Source organism: Amphiura filiformis, chromosome 10 (genome assembly GCF_039555335.1).
Source record: "Amphiura filiformis chromosome 10, Afil_fr2py, whole genome shotgun sequence".
Taxonomy (NCBI): Eukaryota; Metazoa; Echinodermata; class Ophiuroidea; order Amphilepidida; family Amphiuridae; genus Amphiura; species Amphiura filiformis.
In genome coordinates this window covers 43,053,601-43,069,138 of record NC_092637.1, presented here as the reverse complement: position 1 = coordinate 43,069,138, position 15,538 = coordinate 43,053,601, and the positions used below count along the sequence as shown (strand labels likewise).

Below are 15,538 nucleotides of genomic sequence, written 5' to 3'. Positions count from 1 at the left end.
GGATATTTCTGAACCTCGTTGACTTGGAGATGATTTGAAATGACCGCCAATTATGATTGTTGGATATTTATTACCAGAAATGTAGAAAAAGAGTCACATGTAGAACCGATAAAAAATACAATTTTGTCGAAGGAACAGAGTTCAACAAATCATAACCCCGCTTTTGGATATCGTTTGAAGTCAAATGATATACCATTTTAAAGCTTATGGTATATATTTTCTAAACACAAAATAAAACAAAATTGACCGGGGCCGACTTTACGGCTGATTCGCCGCGTCCAGTCACATATGGGAAATGGTGTTTAATAAGAGAGACGGGCAAAGCTAACCTATGGGGAGAAAGAGAGAAGAAACCGCCCAGGATGGGGTCCCTGATGGTGTAGTAATCCACTGGGTCTGACCAAGTTGCACCTACCCACCAAGTTTGAAGCCATTGTGACCTGTCAGTGTCAGAATAAGGGGGGACAGACACACTCATATCCACAATCACAGACTACCAGAATTATCATATAGACAATTTTGTGTGGTGCATAGTATGGTAATAGTTCAGTCATACATGACTTCATTTAATACATGTGTACCTAAAATAACTATGGCTAGCTATCAAGCCTTGAAATAAGCAGACTGGAACCAGGAGCAATTTGTTTTGAACATTGCTCCTGGTTCACTGGGATTTTACAAGAACCAGGAGCAATTTCTGAAGAAACAGGAGCAATTTTCAATATTAAATCCTTTTCTGCATATACAATACAGCATACCAGCATGACTGCATCAAGTGCAAAACTGTAACCAGGAGCAATTTATTTTGGAAAATTCCTCCTGGTTCATGTGAATTTTACAAAGACCAGGAGCAATTGGTGGCTTTACTTCCCGCACCCGCTTATTTCAAGGCTTGCTAGCTATGGCTATACAAAGTATAAGGTAATATTTCATTTAGCTTCTATCATTTTTAGTCTTTATTTGCTTTTAATTCCCATGTCCGTATGTTAAGACCCTATTAAGTTTATCCCAAGAACAAATTTAGGCTTCCAGTTGAAATCCATACACCCCAGTATGAAAGACATGAACTTAATCTTCTACACAAGGAGTGTGAGGTTACCTGAATTGGTGACTCCATTTGAAATCTACACCCCCTGTGCATGTGTGGGAGATGAAGGTCATACTCATATCTTCCATGGATTTCAAATAGAATAGCCCAATACAGCAACAAATGAAAATGTTTACAATAAAATATGGGTGCTATACATGTATTTAATACTTCAGGGTTTCCGCCAGGTCCAACTATTGGAACGTATACGATCTTGTGCCATATACTGGGATACCCAAAAAGGTGGCTTTGTTACATTTTGATGTGCAGTTTGGATTTCAAAACACTGTCTCTTGAGTATTCCTTCACTTAGAAGATTCAATTAGGTCTTAAATTGAGGCTAATTTATTCTATATTACTCATGTTTTTATCCTGTTTTAAAATATTTTTCAATTATTTTCTTATGACGTTTGGCATGAAATGTGCCAAGGGTGGCTGAGGATTAGGGGGAGGAGGATTAGGGGGAGGGATTTACATGTATATTGTAAATTTGATTTAAAACCCCCTTTAAAAATTTGAATCTAGTAAAAAAATGTCTAAATGAACTCTTAGACATCTAAACCAAGTAAATAAATACAGAAGTTCATTTAAAAGACCAATACTTGCTCAGAATGATTGTAAATGTGGAAAAAAGAGGTGGGGTTACATCCTCCCTACTTTGTCATGGTTTTTGCCCACACTCTCTCATTTTTTAACCGATTTCCATAAAAAAGGTGTCAAACTGCTCAGAAGGATGAACCACTTCAAATGAGATGTGTAGGTAAAATGCCCGGGGGGGGCACTCCAACTTTGGAGGTGACGCGTATGTAGGGCTGTTAAGACCCCCTTTTTCAGCATCGCTGTCACCCAAAGACCCCTTATTTTTTTCACGAACACAAGCTCTGTCCATACTCTGTCACCCGAAGACCCCCTATTTTTCCATTTGATCTGTCACCCAAAGACCCTTACAAGTCCAATTTGAACAGCAACTTTCATTTATCATGGATTTTGCTACTTATTTTGAAAAAACAAGGAAATTTGAAGCCATTTAGAACTAGATACTCAATTTTCGAGGTTTCTGTGGCGCTTTTTCGGCGCCACCCAAAGATTCCGTTTAAAAAAAGGTCATGTTCTCACCCAATGACCCCATATTTTTCACATTTTGCTCTCACCGAATGCCAAAAATCATGCTCTCACCCAATGACCCCATATTTTTTACATTTTGCTCTCACCGAATGCCCCTTAGTGCGAAAGTGCCAGCCCTACACCTATATCCATTTCATATTGAAGTGCCCCCCAGGTAAAATGTTTGAACCATTTCATTTTTTTACTATGTAACACAAAGGTACCCCAGGTTGTGACACAAGACCATACGCAAAATTTGAAAACTATGGGGTCCCAAACAATTTTGGGGGGTCTTTAGACACAAATTCTGACACGGTTATCACATGTTACCCCATCATTTTCAAAATTTGAAAAATATGGAGTCAATTATGATTTTACTGTGCTGAAAGACCCCAAAACTTGGTGTAGCTGGAACCCTCTTCCTTTCATAATACAATTATAAAATATAAAATCACATTTCTTGTAATCGTACATCCACATAAATGTTCATCCGGTGATGCAAAGAAAAGAATAACTACACTTCATTTGTAAATTCTACTGGCTAAACATTACCCACAGTTCTAACACTTAATGTTTCTTTGGCATATCTGAGTTGTCTTCTGTCTTTGCAAATGGGTGTTTTGAGTCAAACGTTTCCCACAATTCTCACAACTAAAAGGTTTTGTGGTGTGAGTTCTATTGTGAGCTTTGAAATGACAGCTACATGTGTATGAGCAAAACATTTGCCACAAATCTCATACTTCAAATATTTCTCTTTGGTGTGAGTTCTGTAACTGAATTTTCGAAGTACTACAATGAGCAAAACATTTACCACAATTCTCACAACTAAAAGGTTTTTTCTTTGGGGTGAGTTCTAATATGATTTGTCAATACACCTTTTAGGGAAAAACCCCGGGGGGATCACTCACATAAATGGTCTGTACGCATGCGTGACCAAAAAAACAAGTAAAAGGGGTGTTTTTTTAAGGCAAGGCAAGTTACGCGCATGACGCGTTTAGGGTCCAAAAAACAGTGATTTTCAGGAATAAGGGTAGTTTTCTGAAACTGGACAACTTGTTTAGGGTACCTTTTCAAATTTTTGGTAAATTAAGAGTCCAAAAAGGGTACATTTGTTGCATTTTCACCAGCCAAAAACTCATTAGGGGGTAAATTCTACACTAAATTACCTTATTAAGGGGCTAAATTTGCTGGTAGGGTAAAACTTCGTTTAGGGGTGTTTGAAAAAATTTGGTCACGCATGCGTACACTGTCATATTTGAGTGGCCCCCCCCCCCCGGGGGAAAAACATTTACTACAATTCTCACACATAAACTGTTTCTCTTTGGTGTGAGTTCTACTGTGAGATTTCAAAGAACTGCTGTGAGAAAAACATTTACCGTACTACAATTCTAGTCACACCTGAACGGTTTCTCTTTGGTGTGAGTTCTAATGTGATTTTTCAATACACCATTTTGGGAAAGACATTTCCCACAATTCATACACCTAAAAAGGTTTCTCTTTGGTGTGAGTTCTAATGTGTCTTTGTAAATCACCCTTTTGAGCAAAACATTTATTATAATTTTCACATCTAAATGGTGTCTCTATAGTGTGCGTTCTAATGTGATTTTTCAATACACCTTTTTAGGAAAAACATTTCCCACAATTCTCACACATAAAAAGGTTTCTCTTTGGTGTGAGTTCCAATGTGTCTTTGTAAATCGCCCTTTTGAGCAAAACATTTACTATAATTCTCACACCTAATTGGTTTCTCTTTGGTGTGAGTTCTAATGTGATCTTTCAATACACCTTTTTGGGAAAAACATTTACCACAATTCTCACACCTAAAAAGGTTTCTCTTTGGTGTGAGTTCTAATGTGTCTTTGTAAATCTCCCTTTTGAGCAAAACATTTATTATAATTTTCACATCTAAATGGTGTCTCTATAGTGTATGCGTTCTAATGTGATTTTTCAATACACCTTTTAGGAAAAACATTTCCCACAATTCTCACACATAAAAGGTTTCTCTTTGGTGTGAGTTCCAATGTGTCTTTGTAAATCGCCCTTTTGAGCAAAACATTTACTATAATTCTCACACCTAATTGGTTTCTCTTTGGTGTGAGTTCTAATGTGATCTTTCAATACACCTTTTTGGGAAAAACATTTACCACAATTCTCACACCTAAAAAGGTTTCTCTTTGGTGTGAGTTCTAATGTGTCTTTGTAAATCGCCCTTTCGAGCAAAACATTTCCCACAATTCTCACAGCTAAACGGTTTCTCTTTGGTGTGATGAGTTATCTTGTGACTTCTCAAATCAGAATTTCCGACAAAACATTTCCCACAATTCTCACACTTGAAAGGTTTCTCTTTGGTATGACGTCTGATGTGGGTTAAAAGACTACCTTTCTGAGAAAAATATTTCTGACAGTACTCACACTGAAAGCTGTTCTCTTTGGTGTGAGTTCTACTATGACCTTGCAAATTATCCTTTCGTGTAAAACATTTCCCACAATTCTCACACTTGAAAGGTTTCTCTTTGGTGTGAGTTCGATTGTGAATTATCAATGCAGCTTTTCTGGTAAAACATTTCCCACAATTCTCACACCTAAAAGGTTTCTCTTTGGTGTGACATCTGATGTGGTTTATAAGATTACATTTCACAGAAAAACACTTTTGGCAGTACTCGCATTCAAAACATTTCTCTTTGGTGTGAGTTCTACTGTGAATTTTCAATACACCTTTCGGGCAAAACATTTCCCACAATCCTCACACCTAAAAGGTTTCTCTTTGGTGTGAGTTCTACTGTGTCTTTGTAAATCACCCTTTTGACGAAAACATTTGCCACAATTCTCACACCTAAATGATTTCTCTTTGGTGTGACATCTGATATGTCTATTCAGATTACCTTTCTGAGAAAAATATTTCTGACAGTGCTCACACTGAAAGCAGTTCCCTTTGGTGTGAGTTTTACTATGACCTTGCAAAGTATCCTTTCGTGTGTAACATTTCCCACAATTCTCACACCTAAAAGGTTTCCCTTTGGTGTGAGTTTGGACATGTCTTTCTAGGCAATGTTTTATTACAAAGCATTTCTGACAGTACTCGCACTTATATTTGATGTCACTTCTGTTGTTAGTTTTGAGACCACTGGAAGTGCACACAAGTTTGTGGCTGACTAAGTCACAATCTCTGTCCAATAGGTTCCTGTGGGTATTCAAGTGTCTACAGAGACGACCATTTTTTGACAAGCTTTTCTCACAAAACACACACTTTATCCGTCTATGAGTCTGCACATATTTAATTAGATGTCTGCTGACGTGTACTTTCAATTTATCCAATGAATAATGGGTCATTCGACAAAATTTGCAACAAAATGGTTTCAAAAGTTCCATTGTCACATGTAGATATTTGCAATGTGTATAACATTTGCCGAACTTTCAAAACGTAGTTCAAATATCTGTACACAGATCTACGCCAAGCATGGAAGTCAATACAAGCAAAGAGACAACAATCCTCAGTCCTCACTGGCTATTAGCCCTGGCAGAACTTCTACTTTCAAATGCTGAAATGTATCACTGGATCAAAATATCTGTAATGTTTTAAAAACAATTTCAAATGTCATATTTGACGGGATTTGCATAAATCATAATAAATCTTATACAGAAATGGCTTTTAATCATGTTGATTAGAAAACATGGTTTATTCTTATGAAAGAATTAGAGCTTAAGGCAAAAAACTATCATACAAGAATGAATGAGCTGAATAAAGGTTGGCTCTTACATGTATGCTTCAGAATCTTAATTGCATATCATTATTTTGACATTCTTCTAATGATAAATATGAAAATGCATATTGTGAACACAGATCTTTTGAAACCATTTTCTTGTATATTTTCTATGTTTATTTATATACCAACAGAAAGATTTTCCATGCCAGATAGCCCAAAATTTATTTATACACATATTTGTCACAATTTCACCAACCGTGATGGATTTAACATGTATCAACAGTAAAAAGAAAATACCCTCCCCTCTTAAAATAATAATAATGAATGATCATTATTCCAAAACAGTTTACGACTGTTAATCATATGCCAAATTTGGGATGTATTTGAAGCAGAATTCTATATTTCTTTTTAATATTTGAGCGACTATGAGTTTTTCCCAGTTTTTGCCATTTTTTTGCCAGCAATAACCCAAGGTAAAAACAGGGTTTTGCCGTTAAAAAGCGAAACCTGTCTGCACATTATCATTTGCTGCAATGGTCCCAAGATTGAAATGACCAAAAATCTGTTTTCATGTCAATGTATTTGATTTTTAAAGGTGTATTTTGTTTTTCTAGCATAATGGTATATTTGAGTAGATCTATATCCACATAAAAGCGAGGCTATGAGACATGAGGCTATGGTTCATCTAGCATACACACAAAAAAAACCATCATTACAACCTTTTTTCTGCCATGTTATTTCTTTTTCTGTTTTAAAAGTAGTTGGCATTTTGTTTCCCCTTCCATAGGATTGGTAATGGATCCCAGTTGCTCTTGGGTTTTGGTTTTGTTTTGTTTTTATCAATGGATAACTTGATTTGACAACAATGAATGTTTACCTGCGTTTGTAAATGGTTCTAACTGTGGAGGTGTGTGTGTTTTGTCACATTCAAACTGTGTAGTCTGCTAACAACCGTGGAGCTCCACAGTTGGAGCTAACCTCAAAAATGGGGTTTTTGAGCCATAGAGGGGGGTATACCACCTGTCATTTTCTGATTAGAGCAGCCTCCACAGTATGGCGGTTGCTGTGATATTTGTGTCTGTTTTTGTGTTTGAATAAAGAATTTTTTATAACTCATATGATTTCTCTTTGGTGTGAGTTCTGTTATGAATTTTCGAAGTATAGCTTGGAGTAAAACATTTCCCCACAATTCTCACACAGTGCGTGTAGGTCTTCCTTTGCTGCGAGTTTTACTGTAACTTTAAAACAAATAACAATTACCACAATTTTCACACCTAAAAGTTTCTCTTTGGTGTGAGTACTGCTTTGAGATTACAGCTATGTGCAAAATACTTACCGCAATTCTCACAACTAAACGTTTTCTCTTTGGTATGAGTACTACATGTATTGACAGATTTCTATTTGGTGTTCTACTGTGACATTTCAAAGTACTGCTATGAGAAAAACATTTACAACACATCTCACATTTCAAAGATTACAGACTACTGCTGTGAGATTTCAAAATATTGCTACATGTGTATGAGCAAAACAATTACCATATAAATCCTCAACACCTAAACTTTAAAAAAAGGTTTCTCTTTGGTATGTATGAGTACATTTTCTTGTACTGCTGTGAGATTTCAAAGTACTAATATTCATGAGCAAACTTTAACCACAGTTCTCACACATAAATATGTTTTTTTAGGTGTAAGGTCTACTGTGAGATTTCAAAGTTACTGCTATGAGCAAAACATTTACCACAATTCTAATTTCTCACACCTAAAAGATTTTTGTTTGGTGCGAGGTCTACTGTGAGATTTCAAAATACTAACAATGAGCAAAACATTTCACCACAATTCTCACTCCTAAACAGTTTCTCTTGGTGCGAGTACTGCTGTGAGATTTCAAAGTACTGCTATGAGCAAAACATTTACCACAAATTTCACACCTTAACAGTTTCTCTTTGGTGTGAGGACTACTGTGAGATTTCAAAATAGTGCAATGAGCAAAACATTTACGACAATTCTCACACCTAACAGTTTCTCTTGGTGTAAGTACTGCCTGCTGTGAGATTTCAAAGTACTGCTATGAGCAAAACATTTACCACCATTCTCACACGTAAATGGTTTCTCTTTGGTGTGAGCAATGTTGCCAAATTTCAAAATACTGCTACATGTGTATGAGCAAAATTTACCACAGTTCAATTCTCATGCCTAAACATAGGGCTGCTAAGAATACGCAATTGCGTTATTTGCGCCGCAATTTGCGTATTTTGGCTCCTATTGCGTTTTTTGACATTTTGAAAAATCTTTAAAAAAAAAAAAAAAAAAAAAAATTATTTTTTTTGCGATAAAAAAAATTTGGAGAGTCCCTGGACCTAACATCAAGTGCTACCATCATTAAAAAAAAATTAAAAAAAAAAAAAAAAAAAAAAAAAAAAAAAAAAAATTGGAAAAAATACAAAAAAATTACAAATTTGTATCCAAATGGGACCAATTTGTAACTTGTGTTCACTTCAAAATCTATCTAAGATATAGACTTGTGTACAAAACCAATGCATTTTTATATCTTCAATAGACTATGCAGTGAACACAAGTTACAAATCGGTCCCATTTGGATACAAACTTGTAATTTTTTTATCTTTTTTCCAATTTTTTTAAAATCAACCACAAATGATTGCAGTACTTCACTCTAGGTCAAGGGACTCTCTAAATCCAAAAATATTTGTCAAAAACACAATTTTTAAATTTTTTATTTTCTTTATTTTATTTTTTATTTTTATTTTTTCAATTTTTTTTTAATGATGGTAGCACTTGATGTTAGGCCCAGGGACTCTCCAAATCCGCGAAAAAAAAAATTAAAAATCACAAAAAAAAAAAAAAAAAAAAATTTTTTTATTTTTTAAAGATTTTGCGTTTTTGGCGGGAAATCGCGGATTTTTGCGTTTTTTGGAAAATCGGGGTGCGTTTTTTGGTCTCCAAATTCGCGTTTTCTTAGCAGGCCTACCTAAACATGTGAAAATTAGTTTTATGCAATTTTAAGCCTATATGCCAAATCCGAAAAGATCAAGTCTTCTTTATAATTGTTTTAGTTTCAATAAAATAAAGATGATTATATACAATTTGAAATTAATTTTAAACTTGATTGATGGATTCTTCTCAGGGAACAAACCAAAAGATTGATGACTGAATGTTGACTTAACTCTATGAGAACTACCTGCCGATTGGCCAAGATGAACCGTGTCCAAATTTGAACCAATAAGGAGAGTATTGATAAGATCATCTGCAAATGCAAGTTTGACCATAATAGTTCAAAGCCTAGTCATAATTGGCAATTGAAATGAGCATTTCAAGTTATCAACCAATCAGAAATGCTGTCAGATTACCAGTAGTATCCAGAGGGTTAAAGCCATTTTGTAACATTTCAATAAATAAAAAATAGATTAGTATTTCTTTAATGTCCCCTTTTAATTTTGAGCTGAACAACTGAGGTAAAGCAAAGAAAATTGGAATTTACTACAAGTGCTAGATGTTGTCAATGTTTGTCACTCTGTCAGTTGTGCTACGAAATGGTTATTTAATGTGTGTATGAGTGCACCACACGCCATGTACTGTGTTACGAACATTGAATACGCATTCGACCAATATTTCTATAGTAATATAATATTATTAAACAACTGTTCCTGTGTTTTATTCAAAATCTCAGATTTTGACTAAACTAAAGTGCCTAGTCTTGATTTTCGCTGGGTATGTTAGTTTAATAACGCAGATCATAATCGTGTACAAAACTGAATTTTGGGAAATATTGAGGATGTCCACCTCAGCAAATGTTACAATATGGCTTTAATAATGGTTGCATCTAAAGTATAAGGGTTCATTCCACAAAATGTGCAACAAAATGGTTTCAAAAGTTGCATTTTCACCTGTACATGCTTCCAATATGTACAGTATGTATATTACCAAGTGAACATTTTATCTAACAACATTCAAATACAATATATCTGTACGCACCTTCAATTATCCATGGAAGTCAATATCAGCAACCAGTGGAGCATTAACCAAGACCACAATTCTCACTTCCTTCCGAGTCCTGGTGGAACTTGTAGTTTCAAATGCACAATTTGTACTGTCACATGAAAATACCTGAAATATTAAAACAATTGAAAAAAAAATGTCAAATTGACTGGAATGTCACAAATCAATCATATTGAGCCTACTGTATAAACATGTAGCTTTTACCAGTCCAGTGTTGGAAATAGCTGGTATCGCGTAGCAAAATGCTACACAATTTTGGAGTCGAGTAGCATTTTTATGCCATAGACTAATACACACTGAAGTACATGCTTAATTCCAACACTGTTTACCACGTATAATCATGTTGATTAGAATAAAATAGAATGCCTGGTAGTTCATGACACGACTGGTGCTTACGGCAAAAAAGTATCAAACAAGAAGGAAGGTGCTGAAGTCACACATTTTACAATGTAGTCCAAGTATCAAGTATATGCATACCATAACCTGCTTTAAAAGCAGTTCTTGGTTATCATTATTTTAACGCACAAAACATGCATATTAACGCATTCATACACTTTGCAGACCATGTTCAAATTCAAAGTTCAAAGGCCAACACGTACAAAATCTTGAAAACGTACGCGTTCAAGTATTACAAGATTTGAATAAACCCCCCGATATTGTTAAAAACGTTTTCCAAAATAAAAATACCCCTTGGGCAATGTTTTTCCTCTGAAGGCCTTCAGAGGAAAAATTCACAATTGAAAGGGTCCAAAAAATTGCATGTCTTGTGCGTTTGCACAGTGAGGATATCCGCTTGGGACTCATCAATGCAGGTATTCCGGAACTGATTAATTTTCAAGTAGCGCAGGCATCTAATACATAAAGAGAGGCCTTTCTGCAGTAACTTGTGTGTGAATAGTCATAGTCAAATCACTAGATCTGATCTAGTGTCAATAGAAAGTAATCAACATGATCAAGGTGCACCTTCGTATGAACATAAACATGATAAATAGAGTGCCCATATAAAACAAACGCCCGGGTTTACACACACGTTTTACTTGTCATTGCATTGTAGTGTATTGGATCCAATTTATTCATTTTATTGCGTATGGTTTTATGTTATATTATGTGTCCCAGTGATTTCATTTTTTAATATTGATTATTATTTAGGCTGGAGTCAATCAGTGTCGTGTATTTTATTCATATGTTCCAAGTTTAAAGGAGGATTTTGTGATCCTAGCATCCTCTTTTTATGACATTTTTCAGTAGATATCCACGAAAAAAGCTTATTTCCACAATTTCAGTTGATTCCGATTTTGCGTTTGCGAGTTATGCATGATTATGTGTATTACACTGCTCCATAGACAATGTGTTGTAATTTTGTTCTGGTGCACCAGAACGAAATTCAAATTTGGCGATATTTTTGCTAAACGAATTAATCTGCAAGAAATATTTGGTACATAAACAGTATGTAGCCAGAGGTATCCAGTGGTGTAAAAATCTCAACTTTTTTTGGCAAAAGTGGGGGGATGAGGCTGTGGATCACGAAATGCCCCTTTAATATATTATGATTTCCAAGGTTTATAAGCAAAATGAGTCTTGTGTGATTTTCTTGTATTATTAAAGCCATGTGACGTGTTATGTCAAAAGGAGACACTTTTGGGCAGGTTTCAATTTTGAGATTTTTACCTATCTAAAAATAAAGAGATATTTTGCCCCAAAACGCCGTTTTCCCCAATGAATTTGGACATTCCTAAGCGAAGATATTGAGTTCGTAAGTTATGGTATTATAAAATTGGAAATTGAGATATCGGCCTTTAAAAATATTAGTGACAATGTTGGGAGTAGGAATTACCTTGAAAAATGTCTCAAAAAATACAAGATGCCAGTTATATTCCGGTCTGAAACTATCAGACAATATTTTAAACATAATAACATCACAAATTCGCAACAAACCAAAATTGTGAAAAAAATCACCCCCGGTCAGATTTTTGGCTATTACTCTATTTACCATCCTGCCCAAAAGTGTCTCCTTTTGACATGACACGTCACATATTATAACATTTCTTTAAAAATAGATTAGTTTATTTTCCATAAATGTTACTGTCAGATATGTCCCCTTTTAATTTTGAGCTGAACAGTGAGTGAGCAAAAAAAATTGGAATTTACTACTAGCGCCAATGCATGTTACTCCGGTGTGTGTGTGTCCCATGCACGCCATGTACGTAGTTGTGATGAGAAGTGATTTAAATCAAAAAAGTGATTATTTACACCTTTCATCCAAATTCCGTATAAAATTTTTATATCGTATCAGTTAGTGGAGTGTATGTATATCATGTGTCAAATGAAGCGCATATGTGATTTCACACTCCGAAACCGGCCAGGTTTCTGTGCCTGACCCTGACCCCGCCTGAGCCTGTTTAGTCCGACCAAGGTGCTCTGACGATAACACTCCGATCGCCATGCAATCTATGTGTAGTAGGCCAGTGGGACAACGGAACCACTACGTGAACGAGATAGACTAGAGCATGTTCTGACCGAACCAGCCTTATTTTCGCTGCATGATTGGTGTCAGAAGTGGGATTGTTGTTGTTGGTGCTCGCTAATTCTGCTACATTTTGGTGGCAACAGTTCGCTACATTTTTGGTGGCAGCGGTGGGATCCGAACCCACGCCATCGAAATGATTGGTGCCTCAAACTTGAGCCTTTACCTGACTGAGGGAAACAGTAAATTGCATCATCATGTGCATACCATTTATTTACACTGTTGTGCAGAACTATCTCATTTTGGAAAATGGATCTCATTTTGAAAATCATCTCAAATTGGATAGAATTGAGACCCAATTTGAGAATGAATTTGAGTACCAATATGAGATCCATAATCACCCAATTGGTGCTTTATACATTGGTGCTACCAAATGTTTGTCATTTCATGGTCAAAGAAGTTGGGGATCATCAAAATTGTATTTTTGACAGAGCAAGGCCTAATTACTCCAATTTAATAGCTGAAATAGTATTGGGAATTTTGTGCTTGCAGATCAGGTTTCTCTGCTAAGAAGACAAGGTCAATTTACTATGAAACAACTTATTATAGATACATACTTCAAATGTATGCATCCCACTTTTTAAAATATAAGGGTTTAGCTTCAGTTTTCACTGCATGAATTATTTCCACATTACTTATAGCTGTTAATTGTTCTTTTTAATTTTTTGTAGCAAACAACCTGTCCTCCTGGAATTTATAAGTCCTTGTTACTGATTGAGTTTGCAATTTTCCAAGTGATTTTATGAGTACATTGTATTCAGATTTTAAGTTTGTGAGATATGGATGTTTTAAATAATTTGAAAAACATTCTCTTGATTTTTTTTGCTTTGGAAAGGAACAAGAAAAACATTTTTAGATCAACTTTACCATATGGTCACCTTGTGTATACTCAAAAGACCATGAACAGCAATTAAACCCATACTTGACCATGAAAAGTCTAGACACTGGTTCCATCTATGGTTCCATACAGTACCATACTTCATCAACTATAATAGTTAGCAACTTAGCACCCAATAAACCCTAATTGGGTGGATTATATCTCAATTTGTCACTCAAATTGGATCTCATATTGGATCTCAAATTGCTTCTCAAATCTATTCAATTTGAGACGATTACAAATATGAGATCCATTTTCCAAAATGAGATACTTTTGAATATCAGTGTTATTAGGTATGCTAGGTGAATTCAAATTTGCCATCAAACTGCATCATTTTATATATCAAATTAAAGCCCTTGAGTAAACAAAGCCAAAACTGAAAACCCTTTTTTCATAGCACTTTCCGTAGCAAAGTTACATCTTGTCAAAGATTGACTTTCATCAAACAATGTCAAAAAGATTCAGCTAGCAAAATTCCCCAAAACGGCATTTCGGGGGTGTTTCTAGATATTTTGTCTCATTATTGTCAGGTTTTTTTAATGGAACTGCTATCAAAATCCCTCTAAAATTCCATGAGCGAGTGTCTTATCACCATAAAAATCATATATTTGGGTCAAGTGAAGTATAGAAAACATATTTATGTAGGTTTCCTTCTTCGCCAGTTGTTTTAAATTTCTATGTAAAAATGCATTGACATTTTCGGCGAATTTGGCTGACTAGCAAATGTGTTTGCCTGGCATACCTATATTTATCATTCATTTACAATGCAACAAACATGCAAAGCCAAAGGACATGGATTGCCCTACTTACACCTTCTAATAAGTAATATACCATTTACATTGGGCAAAAGTCGTAATCGACTTAAGCTGTATTTTGAAAATTTACGACAGCAGATTAATTCGTTTGGTGGGTGTTTACACTACATCGACTGAATTCGATTTCAAATTCGCATTCACGAATATCGAATTCGTTTGTTACCAATCATGCATAACCGTGGTTACGTACGGCAGGTAAATAGTACGAATTCAACAACATGTTCGTTTACAGTGAAAAGTCGTAATTAATGACGACTTATTCGAATTCACTTGAAATGAGTGATGATACAAGTCATCATTGGAATTACGACTTTTGAATTTATACGATTAATTACATGTTACGACTTAGATACAGACTTTAAGGTACATATTTCGAGGTGCATAACAGACACAAAATTTGTGTCATAACAAACACCAAATTGGTGTCGATGACCTGACATGCATGCATTCTTTTGTGATGGTCTTTCAATTTGTGTCGGTGTCCTTGGCAGACTTGACTATGCTTCAGTGGTCATGAAAGGATTCAATAGATAACCTCTGCCCCACTAATCCCCAGCTATTGTCTGAAATTGCACCTCGGAAGATATATTATAACAACTCAGTCCCTCAAATGATAGTCATATAACGACCAAAAGATAAATGACTGACTATCATTGAGGACTGAGTTCCGCAGTCTAGTTACGACTGTACAGTACGTACAATGTGTACCTGTTCACCCGTATGATACGAATTAAGTCGATTACAACTTTAGTGAATTCGATTACGACTTTCGCCCAATGTAAACGGGGTATAAGAATCTTCCGTTCTCAATACCTCTCTTCTCATGAGTTGAAAGGACAATTTCCAATGACTTTTCTCAGTCGCAATTTCGTTGGACTTTCTCAGTCTCTGTGTGTCGCCATTATTCATTGTGCGACTGCAGTGTTGCCAAAACTTTTCAGTGTCAAGGCGCGGCGCATTGACTCGCCAGGCCGCGGTAAAGGATTCTCAAGTAGCCCAATTTTTTAAGCTTCCAAAAAAGCGCCCAATACCGGATATCTGGGCGGATTTACCCGAATTTAGAACGCAAAACACCCAATTGGGCGGAAAAGCACTTGACTTTGAAACTTCCGGTACGTACTGGGAAGTTACTGACCGATCAATAAATGGTCACAAAACCCATTGTAATTTCAATTTGGAGCTTCAAAGACTCAAAACCTTTATAAATCGGCTAAATTGAAAGGAAAATACATCAAATTAGTGCCGCGGCCTGAGACTGGCAAAAGTAGCCCAATTTTAGACAATTAGCGGTATGCTTTTTTGAGTAGCGGCAAGTGATCGCCAAGTAGCCCAATTGTGCGCCTAAGGCGCGGCGTTGGCATCACTGTGCGACTGTGACAAAAAAAATCCTCTTTTATGTAGGAGCACTCTCATA

General features: G+C 35.8%; 1 protein-coding gene across 3 annotated transcripts in view; it reads right to left on the bottom strand.

Annotated features, from left to right (window-relative positions):
* LOC140162899 (uncharacterized) overlaps positions 1-15,037 on the bottom strand; it is a 52,765-nt gene extending 37,728 nt beyond the window's left edge. For all 3 annotated transcript variants that reach the window (XR_011860370.1, XM_072186209.1, XM_072186210.1), the window contains exons 1-2: positions 14,938-15,037; positions 9,885-10,016 (exon numbers count right to left, since the gene is read on the bottom strand). The gene's annotated coding sequence lies outside the window, so the exon portion shown is untranslated. The remainder of the gene's footprint in view (positions 1-9,884; positions 10,017-14,937) is intronic.
* Positions 15,038-15,538: the final 501 nt, after the last annotated feature.